Source organism: Oryctolagus cuniculus, chromosome 5 (assembly GCF_051225735.1).
Source record: "Oryctolagus cuniculus isolate XC-2025 breed Fujian yellow rabbit chromosome 5, ASM5122573v1, whole genome shotgun sequence".
Classification (NCBI taxonomy): Eukaryota; Metazoa; Chordata; class Mammalia; order Lagomorpha; family Leporidae; genus Oryctolagus; species Oryctolagus cuniculus.
Window position 1 is genome coordinate 47,669,798 of NC_142871.1, and position 12,469 is coordinate 47,682,266.

Sequence of the window (12,469 nt, forward strand, 5' to 3'; positions counted from 1 at the left end):
AGTTCACTGTTGGAAGAATTCAGGACAGTTCTGTATATAAACTATTTCTCAAGGATGAAGAGCTTGTTCTGTATCAAAATTAAAGGAATTTCTGTTGGAGGTAGTTCAGATTCGTTCTTCATATGCTTTCGTTATCAGTAGATGGTGTATAAATAAGCATGTAATTAACTGCAGAAGGTATTTTATAGTTTGAATTGCTTTTGCCCACTTGACCACCTTTTACTTAATAGAATGCAAAACTGTACTATCCAAAATTTATTAACTGACTCCCATTTTTCTTTCTTTTTTTTTTTTTTTCAAATTTTCTTATTAGAGACTGCACTTGCTAGATAAAATTCTGGTATTTTGCAAGAAAATAAGTTACATCTTGGAAAAGACTAATGGTAATTTAATGATAAAACATTAATGCTATTGATGTGTGGAGAAAAGGCAATATAAGATATTAGAAAGTAACAAAATTCAGTGTATTATACTAAACAGTTTGTTTTGACCATAAAGGCAATAAACATAAAAATCTTTGAACATTACTAACTCTTTTTTTTTTTTTTTTTTTTTTTTTTTTGGACAGGCAGAGTTAGACAGTGAGAAAGAGCCAGAGAGAAAGGTCTTCCTTTTTCCATTGGTTCACCCCCCCCCCCCCCCCCGACCAGTGGCCACTATGGCCGGTGCATTGCGATCCGAAGCCAGGAGCCAGGTGCTCCCTCCTGGTCTCCCATGCAGGTGCAGGGCCCAAGCACTTGGCCCATTCTCCACTGTACTCCCGGGCCACAGCAGTGTGTCTCTCTCTGTCCCTGTCTCTGGCAATCAGAGCAGCTATACCAATCCCTCAGGCTTCTCATAATGTGTCAGGTAGCCCTCAAAGATTTTGACACACTTGCTACACAATGCCAGCAGGCTCTTCAGAGTGTATCCTGGGTTGGTTTTAAGCTGGGGGTAGGGGTGGCAGGGCGGCAGAGGATGTACATTTCTTTTGTAAAAGAGACTATTGTTATTGCTTTACCCATGGGTCTTTTCCTATCTTCCTTAATTGAACAGTATATAGAACATGGAAGTGATTAGATATACAGCATATAGAAGACAATTCTAATTAGATATTTTTATTATTAAATGGAAAGGGCCAATGAGCCTTGACTGAGTGCTTAAGAGAATGTTAATTAATAAGTAATCTCTTTTTAATTATTTTTTTTACCAGGAAGCTTGATATTTAATATAATTTTAATTTGTACCCTAAGAAGATAAAATATAAATAGGATCAGTACCATCTTTAGAAAACCACACATTGCTGTTATTTATTATTTCATCTTTTACCTAGAATCATATCTGAGGTTGACAGCTTGATATGATTTCTGAAGGTACCAACTGATTTTCCTGAACTGCTGAAACTTTCCTGAAAATCTGACAGGCGGTAAGTAGATAAAAGAAGGCTTTCTGTCTTCTGTTACTCCAAAGACTTATTTAAATGAAATCAAAAGTGAGTTTCATGCTCCCTTTCCTTAAATTTGGGTTGTTTGTCATGCCTTTTTTTGAGGTTTCAGAGGCGGACTGACATCTGAAGTTCCTTCTTAGATTCCTAGAATTTCTTCACATAATTAGTCTTGGTCAGAGGCACAACCTATCTTGTAAACTAGGGTAGGGGTCGAAAATGCTTGCTATTTGCATTTCCAAGACACCTTTTTTAAAAAAATTAATTTAATTGAAAGGCAAAGTAAGAGAGAGAGAGAGAGAGAGAGAGAGAGAGAGAAGATTTTCTACCCATGGTTCACTCCCCAATTACCTCAATGGCCAGGAGTGGGCCAAGCCAAAGCTAGGAGCCAGGAGCTTCATTTGTTCTCTCGCGTGGATGCAGGGGCCCAGACACTTGGACCATCTTTTCCCAGGCCATTAGCAGGGAGCTAGATCAGAAGTGGAGTGGCTGGGACATAAACTGGTGCCATATGAGATGCTGGGATAGCAGGTGATATTTTAACCCACTACACCACAACACCAGCCCCTCCAGGATACCTTTCATCTATGATGTGAAAATGTGATCTTTATTCTACTCTAAGGAGCAGCACTGAAGAAATCATTTTTACAAAAAATGATGGCAACAAAGTGGCAGAAGAGCTTCTAGAAGCAGCTGTGGCATTTAGTGTCCACTGCCGGAAACAAAGGCAGGCTAACCCATGGCATCCATGGAGGCAGTGATGTTGTCTTTGCAGGGGTTTCGTGTCTTGGCCATGGTTTCTTCCCCTCATCTCCACCTATTCTCCAATTCAGAGAATGATGAGCAGTCCTGTAACTTTGCAGTTACCCAAAATCAGTGTTCATTTATATCAGTAACCTCAAACCAATGGACAGAATGCCTGATGCTCCTCTATCAGCTTAATTTTTTTTAAAGTTTTATTTATTTATTTGAAACTCAGAGGGAGAGGCAGAGAGAGAGAGAGAGAGAGAGAGAGAGATAAATCTTCCATCCTCTGGTTCACTCTCCAGATGGCTACAACAACCAGCACTTGGCCAGGCGGAAGTTCACATGGGTGGCAGGGGTCCAAACTTGGGCCATGTTCTACTGCTTTCTCAGGCCATTAGCAAGAACTGTATCAGAAGTAGAACAGCCAGGGCTTGAACCAGCACCCATAAGGGATACTGGTGTTGCAGGCAGTGGCTCTATCTGTTATACCATAACACTGACCCCTGTCAACTCTATTTGATTGATTTCCTTTAAGGCCTCCCTTAATTTATTTCTAATCCCACTCTCCCCTTTCTACTGATCTGCATTCCTAGTGGGATATGCTTTGCCATATGTTTTACACTGAGAAATAGACCTGCTGCCACTCAGAAATAATTTTCTCATATGCGGTTCACTGAGGTGCATAAAACAGAAGCCAATAAATCTGAATAGATAAGCACATCCATGAGGTTTGTAGTATTATATTTCACTGATTCTTTACCAGCTTCATTACTTGCTATGCAGAGATTTTGACATCAAATGGTGTGCAGCTATTTTTATGTAATTTCTTTTATTGAACTGTTGCAAAATGTATCCTCAGTTATTCAAAGATATAAAATCCTGGAATTTTAAAATTTTACTGACATCCCTTCCACTCCCCCATTGTATCTGGAAGGTTAAAAATTGTTTGTGTAAGAGGCCCTGCTTTTCATTTTAGTACTTGTACTGGTTCCTTCCAACCAAAATTTTTACTACTTTAAAATTTATGGAGAACTTATTATTCTGGCATTTAAACTTATTTGGTGGTAAATGTGGCAAAGCTCTGTTTAAATACCACAAGGAGGAAAATTCTAACAAAAAATCATTTTATGAGTTTTCAATTATTCTTTTAAAACAGTAATGTGACACATTATTGGACAGTATAAAACAACAAAAATATCATGTGTTACGTCAAACTTTCAGTAATTACTTTAAGTGGTAAATCTTGTTCTAAAGCCAACAAAACCATTTGGAATTTTTTTTTTTTTAAATCCAGATGCTTAGTGCAACAAAATATACTGTATTGTTATATGCATGGCTTCTACACAAAATTAGGTCCCTTGTAGTGTCTACACAATTCATTGCTTCAAAATCAAGTAGCAACTCAGAGAACAAAAGTTTCACTCAAATATCTATTTTTAAGGAGGAAGACTATTTTAACACCTTTAGAGTTAGCTCTTTATTATTGTTTTTTACTTTTTTTGTTTTTGTTTTGTTTTTTAGACAGAGAGAGAAGGGGAGAGAGAGAGAGAGAGAGAGAGAGAGAGAGAGAGAGAGAGATCTTCTATCTAGTGGTTCACACCCCACATGACTACAATGGCCTGGGCTGGGGCAGACTGAAACTAGGAGACAGGAGTTTCTTCCAGGTCTCTCACATGGGTGGCAGGGGCTCAAGCACTCTGCTGCCTTCTCAGGTGCATTAATAGGGAGCTGGATCAGCAGTGTAGCAGCCAGGACAGGAACCAGTGCCCATATGGGATGCCACCATCACAGGTGGTGGCCAAACCCTGTAAGCCACAGCATGGACCTTCTAGAGTTGGCTCTTTATATATTCAGTGAAAACCATGATAAGGATAGTATATGAATTTTCTTTGGCAGCTGTAACAAATTACCACAAATTTATTGGCTTAAAACAACACAAATTTATTATCTACTGTTCTGTAGGTGAGTCTGACAAGAGACTAACTTTGCTGAAATCAAGATGTCTGCAGGGATGCATTCCTCTTTTGAGTCTCTGAAGTGGGAGGAGGGTGGATTCTGTTTCCTTGCCTTTTCCCACTCTGAGGGCTGTTTACATTCCTTGGCTCCTGGGCCCTCCATCCTCAAAGCTAGCAACACTGTATATCTGTGACTATGTGTCAAGAGTCATGTCCATCTATGACTGATTTCCTCTTCCATTTTTAAAGATCTTTGTAATAACATTGTATATTGTCCCTATGTCATGGTCAGCTGATGTTAATTCCATTTGCAAACTTAAATATCTTTTGCCATGATGCTTTGCATATTCATAGGTTTCAAGGTTTAAGATGTGAGGGGTATGTTTATGACTTTTGTACAGCAATATAATTATATAGAGCTATGATAAAACAGGTATAAATGTTAGAGCTATGTGAAATATGACTCTGGGGCAACTGTCCCAGGACCCTGCTACACAAAGTATAGTTCATAGATTAGAGGATTGACATTGCCTAGAAGCTTGTTAGGAAGATTCAGGAGCCAGAGCTGTGACACAGCAGGTTAAAGCCCTGGTCTACAGCACTGGCATCTCATATGGGCACCGGTTTGAATCCTAGCTACTCCATTTCCGATCCAGCTCTCTGCTATGGCCTGAGAAAGCAGTAAAAGATGAACCAACTCCTTAGGCCCCTGTACCCGTGTGAGAGACCCAGAAGAAGCTCCTGGCTCCTGGCTTCTGATTGGCGTAGCTCTGGCCATTGCAACCATCTGGGGAGTGAACGAGCAGATGGAAGATTCTCTCTCTCTCTCTCCCTCTCTCCCTCTCTCTGTACCTCTTTCAAATAAATAAATAAATCTTTTAAAAAAAGGAAGATTCGCGGACTGTACTGCAGACCTACTGACTTGAAAACTTCAGTTTAACAAGATCATCAGGTGAGATTTACATGAAGGACTCTATTCCCTTCTTTAAAATATAGAAATTTCTATCACATATGCTTCAGTTTTTGTACTATTGCTCAATTTTCATTTGAATCAATCATACTGGAACTGAAAGATGTTTGAAAGCCATGCAGAGGGATCCTCCTCTCTGCCATTTTGCTTTCTCTGTAAGTCCTTGTCATTTGGCATCAGTCAATTCCTGCTTCTATGGGAGACCAGGAAAAAGCACCTGGCTCCTGGCTCCTGCCATCGGATCAGCGCGGTGCGCCGGCCGCAGTGCGCCGGCCGCGGCAGCCATTGGAGGGTGAACCAACGGCAAAGGAAGACCTTTCTCTCTGTCTCTCTCTCTCACTGTCCACTCTGCCTGTCAAAAAAAAAAAAAAAAAAAAAAAAAAAAAAAAAAAAAAGAAGAATGACAATTTCCTTGTTAGATGTTGGGGCAGGGGAATGGGTAAGGGAGGAGTGTTGGGAGTTGAAGTGATGGAGAACTGTAGGTAACCTATTGCTAAGTTTCCAGCAAATCTGCAACTTTGCAAATGCAAAGATACACTGGACAAAATATATCTGAAAACATTATCTTAATCTCTAGTAAAACCATGGAATGAGTAATAAAACAATTGTGAGCACTTAAAACTTTGGAGAGTTGTGACATCACAAGGCTTGCAAATGAGTTTATTGAGAACAAGCTATAATAAACTTCATATCCTTTTGTAATAAAATTGTATACTATGATAATATGGTAAATCACGAAAATATGCACATAACTTGAACAAAGCACTTTATATGTTTGGTGAAACACTTGATAATATTTGTAAATGGATGACAATCAAGGTAAAAGAAAGAAATAATCAGTTCTGATATGGTGATAAACACTGTACCCAAGGTGTGTTGCATGAGTTATGAGAACACAGAGGTGAGTAGCTCAATATAGGTGTCTGTCCTTGATTCTGCCTTTCATTATTATAAAAAAGGATTTTGTAAAATGAAAGAAAATAATTTTCATATACTAGTGTTGAGACCAGATTAAAGAAGTAATAAAGAGAATTAAAAAGTATGAGGATGCTAAATTAAAAATTGTCATTCTTTAAAGGGGCATTGTGATTGAAGTCACAGTGAACTTCATAAGTATTGGTAGCAAATTTCTCTGCATATTAATAGAGAGAGTGATTACTTGCAGAAAGCCAAAGACGTGCTTCCCATGATAGTGTACCACAGCTATGCGGGAGTGTGGAATAAACCTTACTTCATTTGTGAATCTCCAAGGTCTAGCCTAAGACCTAGGCCTTAGCAGTATTTGGCAAATCTTTGCCAAATGAATTAATAATTCTTGAATTACACAAAAGCTAGAATTATGTCTGGTTGTGGTAATACAAGTCTAGTATAAGGTGGTTCATACCCCAACTATAACATCTGATTCTGCATATCATATTCTTATGTTATACAATATACTGAAAAAGTATATAGGACAGTATATATGTCATATGACATACACTGACATGCTGACATATGACATACACTGAAAAAGTATATATGACAATATACTGAAAAAAAAAATCCTGGAAACCTCACAGAGGGAAACCTGGGAATTACGTCCTATGGAGAGCATTTTGATAAAATTGATAGACTCCTGGGCTAGGCAGATAGGCACCAGGAGACCCCTAACCTGGAAGGTTAGTCTCAGAGGACCTGATAAAAGTCTAGCAGCCAGTGTCTCAGAAGGATGTTGATATCATGCAACCCTGTAATGAAGATTTTTCTGTGTGATTATAATTGATCTAGAAAAAATATTATGTGTCTTGGGAGAAATTTTCACATGTTTTTTGTTTTACTTATGAAGTCTAGATTGGAAATTTTCACCTAACTAGCCAATCATGAGAACTTCCTATCTTGTGGCCTATTAAGACCCCTAGACAATCAGCCTTCAATGGCTTCTTCTTCAGGGACCCCTTTTGACACCACCAGGAGCTTTTCCTTTTTCTTTGCTTTCTTTCAATGAGCTACTGCTTTACACACGCTTCCTTGTCTGTGCCCCTCATTCTTTATGGATGCAAGATACATTCCCAGTAAAGAAAAAAGATTTATAATAACTGCAGATTCCTGCAGCAGAATAGAGAAGTAAAAGGGGACATTTTAAAATTCTTCTGTAAATACAAGGACAAGATTGTTGTCCTAACAGGCTGACACAGACACATGTAGGAAAGCTATGAAGTGGTGACTTGTAGTTGAACACAGAATTTCCTAAAGAACAGAATTGTCAAATGATGGAATGAGCCTCTCTTGGTGGGGATACATGTTTTGTTATTGGAGACCAAGTGAACATTGGTCAGGGATGCTGGCAAAGGGCTCTAGATAGCAGAGAAGAATTCCTTAAAGAATCTTCTGGTCTTCAAGCCTGTTAAAGGCATGGGCTAAAGACTTTTATGTACTATATGATCCAGGAAATATTTACTAATGACATTTTTTAACTTTTATAGAGTTAATAGCTCTTTAGTTTGCCTATGTCCATTTGTAAAAGATAAAGTGAGAAAAGATGAGATAACCAGAGCATAAGCAATTGGAAGGATCAGGACTCTTCAAGACATTTAGAAGATTCAGAAATCTCCAGTTAATGTCTAGTTGCTACATTTCTGTGCAATCTTCTTAATGATTTCTCTCCTACAGTAAATAAATTTTAAAAAATTGCAGTTGTTAATAAAATAGAATTTTCTTATTTCCTTTAATTTCTGGTACGGTCAACAGATTTGTAATATTTGAAAACATTTCTTTAGTCATTCACTCATATACTTTATTTTAGGAACAGAAAGATTTAAGACACATTCCCAAGAATGTGGAAACATAAAACCCACACTAGCCATGGAAAAATAAATATTTTAAATTTGTAAATATGAAAATCATTGCTATTAGAGGCATTATGGTATTATTGAAAGACACAAACATTACCTCGTGAATAGAATAACTTCCTAAGGAGGACATGTGGATTCAGAAGAGCCTTGAATATATGGTAGTTCAGGTGATAGGACACTGAAGGAAGGAGGAGTACATACTTTACCTTAGAGACAAGTCTCTTGAAAGGAGATGGAAAATAACAGGCTCAATGTCTTTTTCTGGTACATCGCAATTTCTAATGACCTTTATATTGAATCAAAGAGTAAAGTTTTTGTATCACAATTAGAGAACATGTAGTTTTGGAAAATTTCCCTGTGACAAAATTGCTGCAAAATACATAGAGAAATGAAACAGAAACATTTGAATTGTTGGAATTATTTGTTATTACTAACTCCCCCCACCCCCTGCTGCCACACACTTGCCCCTGGTAAATATGAGGACAAAGCCAGTGTTCTGGTTAAACAAAGAGATTGTTCTGGGCATGACAAGTTGAAATAAAAGGTTTTCTGACTAATTCTTCCCATATGTTGGACAAACTAAATTTGTTGTTTAGAGTACTTTTATGAGGAAAAAATGTTAATGAAGTAAAAACAAACAATGAATCCAGAAAATTCATTATGAAAAGTCGTTAAAATGTTCATGAAAAATGTGTATTATGAAAAAACTATTCATGGATTTCAACCTTTTTTGCACTAAAATAAACCTAACCTTTAATTTCCTTTTCTATAAATTTTTTTTGAAGTGCCCTCCTCTAACCTTAAATTTATGACTGTCGCATGTTGCTGTTAGTTGTAAATAACATTGACATTTCTCTAGAGTAGGGTTTACAAGTCATGTTCCTGTATAAATACATAATTTTTTAAAATAAAGATTTACTTATTTATTGGAAAGATGGAGTTACAGAGAGAGAGAGGGAGAAGTAGAGGTGGGGGGGAGAGAGAGAGAGAGAGAGAGAGAGAGAGAGAGAAAGTTTTCCATCCACTATTTCACTCCCCAAATAGCCACAATGGCCAGGGCTGGGCCAGGCCAAAGCCAGGAGCCAGAAGCTACTTCTTCCACATGGGTGCAGGGGCCCAAGTATTTAGGCTGTCTTCTGCTGCTTTTCCAGATGTATTAGCAGAGGGTTGGATTAGACATGGAGCAGCTGGGACTTGAACCAGCACCCATATGGATGCCAGCACTGCAGGTGGTGGCTTAAGCCACAGCACCAGGCTCCAATTTTTTTATTTTAAGAAATTTACTTTCAGACTGTCATTTTTTGAACAGTTTTCCTTTATAATTGCTTTAAAATATTTCATTTGGTACGTAACGAGAATATGTGTAACATATGAATAAGTTCTAAAGCTTGATTATGCAATATACACTAAAGAACCTATCATTGCAGTTATGAAAAACTGCTTTACAAGATGTTTGCTACAATTGATTCTTTCCCTCATTATATAAGGGGTGTTGATCCTTATTCTTTCCAAAATCTGATACTGTTAGTTTTCTCAATTTTTGTCTTTTGAGGTATAAACATTTTATTGTAAATCTGAACATTCATAGACTTTTTTTAAGCAAAGGGAAATTTTATTTATTACTTAAAAAAGTGATAATCCATGAAAAGTTGACATTGCTCATTCATTCAACAAATATTAATTAAATGTCTACTGAGTGGTTATTGCTAAGAAAACTATGAGTATATAAAGACTGCAATATATATAAAACTGAAGCATTCAAATGCTTAAGATGCTACCATTCTTCAGTTCTCCTTTCCCTTTACAGTTTTTGTTTTTATATCTTAGGACTTCCCAAAAAATTGATGGAACTGGAAGACATCAGGTTACATGAAATAAGTTAGACAAAGAAGGACAAAGACAAATACTGCAAGTTCTCTCTCATATGTGGAAGCAAAAAGTGAATCTGAATGCAGAATATTGATTAATAGAGGATAGAAAAGAGGGGAGGAGGAATTGAGAAATTAAGGGACAATGAGTAAAAAAATGCAAGAAATAAGCTGTAATGTTCAACAGCTCAGTGAGGTGCTATATGTAATTGACTATAGATCACAATAACTATTTTATATCTTACAAATAAACAGAAGAGAGAAGCTTGAAACCTCCAACCATAATGTAGCAACAAGGAAGGAAATATGATAATTACTCTGATTTGGTGAGTCATATTGTATACATTCATTGAAGTATCACACTCTATATCATAAATATTATAATTATTAATGGTTAACAAATTTTATAATATGTTTAAGGAGATTGAAATGCTAACTAACCTGATTTAATCAGTGTACATTGACTATATTTATTGAGTGGTCACACTGTACCCTATAGATATGTACAATTAGAATCATTTTTCTTAAAAAAAAAAGAAATTGGGGTAGCAAATTAAATCACTGCTTGGGATGCTACATCTCATATTGGGGTTCTTGGGAGAGTACCCCAGCTTCCTTCTAATGAGCATCATGGGAAGCAGCGGATTATGACTTGAATACTTGGATCCCTACTACCTATATGGAAAGCCCTGATGGAGTTCCTGGCTCCGAGTTTCCTCAAGGCCCAGCCCAGGGCATTTGGGGGTGAACCAACTGACGGAAGTTTCTCTCTCTCTCTCTCTCTCTCTCTGCCTCTCTCTCTCTCTCCCCCCTTTCCCCCTTTCAAATAGATAAAAATGAATAAATAAACTTTAAGACATAAATAGAAAGAACTCTTATTAGGAAAATCCTAAATGGTTTTTACTTGTTTTATAAAGATTTATTTATTTATTTGAAAGGCACAGTTACAGAGATAGAGGGAGAATCAGACAGAGAGATCTTTCACCTACTAGTTAACTGCTCAGTGTCCTCCACACCTAGGGCGGGGCTAGGCTGAAGCCAGGAACCAGGAACTCCATCCAGGTCTCCCACGTGGGTGGCAGGGGTCCAGGGATTTGGGCCATCTTCTGTTGGTTTCCCAGGTGCATTAGTGGGAATGCTGGAAGTGGAGAAGCTGGGACTTGAAAAGGTGCTTTTGTGGGAAGCCAGCACTGCAGGCTGTGGCTTGACCAGCTGAACCACAACTCTGGCCCCAGACAAGATCACACTTAGTGGGGATTTGCTGAAGCTAAATGTCCAAAGGATAAAAAGACATACCTAAATGCTCTGAATTTTTTTTTCAGTAGTGAAAAAAATAGTAGTAGGAATAAAATAGCATGTGATACCAAAAATCTGTATCTAAGACAATCTCTGGTATTTTCAATAAAAACAACAGATTACCCAGACCATAAGATCCTGGAAAAAGTACAATTAACATTTTTTATTTCTTAACTGGCAAAAATTATTCTGGATAAATTAATGCACATCCTAAAAAATATTCTGTTTCCAAATACTTTTTGCTTTATTTTTAAACTTTTGCATTGTTTTAATGTCAAACATGATTAGATGCTTTCCTATTTTGTACATAACACAAATTCTTACCAAACCCTGTCACTTAGTATTCTCTGATTTGGACTCTCAGTTTACATAGTCAAACATGTTTTTGGAAATACCATGAAGATCAGCATGAATACTTGAGTCCAGACTGAAATGGGGGAATGAATGAGAGTCATGCAGTGGAAAGAGTGGCATTCAAAATGCCCTGTTTCTCTTAGAAATTCTTTGTAGCATTGTTTCTAAGTGACTGTTTTCTCATGAAAATATTTTCTAGTGTATTGTGAGAAAAAGTGATATTAAAGATAAAAGAATTGAAAATTCTGGGAAACATATGCAATTTGTTTTAGGTCTGATAAAATATAGTCTATTCAAGGGTGTTTTAATGATCAGGCATTTATCCCATCATTAAATGTGTAACTTTAAATTCCTAACTGCCACACAAAACTACCAGAAATCACCTTTTATTATTTGCAAAATGAACATCATTAATGCTTTGGTACTCCTAAGTAGATGCTATTTGTGTGGCATTCACATCTAGGAAAAAAAAGAATAAAAGGTACAGTTCTTTCTCTTAAAATGAAATGATATTTGCTATTCTTCATTATTGCTTCCATATCCATACAGACCAAATTAACTGCAGTGTTTTGCTGTGAGTGGATATGTCTTTTCATTTTAATTGGAATGAACACTTTATGCAAACTTCATAAGGGTATAACTTCAAAGTTCTTCAATAAATCTATATAAAAATTAAAACACAACACTTTAAGATCAGTTTATAGTTATTCTTTTGAAATTTCCCCACATTTTGCTGAAGTGCATAATAATTTAATTATGTGGTTCAAGGATAACAATGGGGAGAAGGGGAGAAGAAAAACCTTTATGCTGTAAAGGGAGTATAGCCTTGTCTTTTGCCTCATTATGTAAAGTTTACAGATTTAACTTTAAAATATAGATATTAACTTTCAATAATAAATAAACCAAACACAAATCATCTTAAAACTACAATTTTATTTGCTTCAGTCCAGGCTGGGGTATACTTACAAAGACTTTGAATTTTATTACTTTATTAGAACAGCTCACTAAATATTTTATTTAGTTAT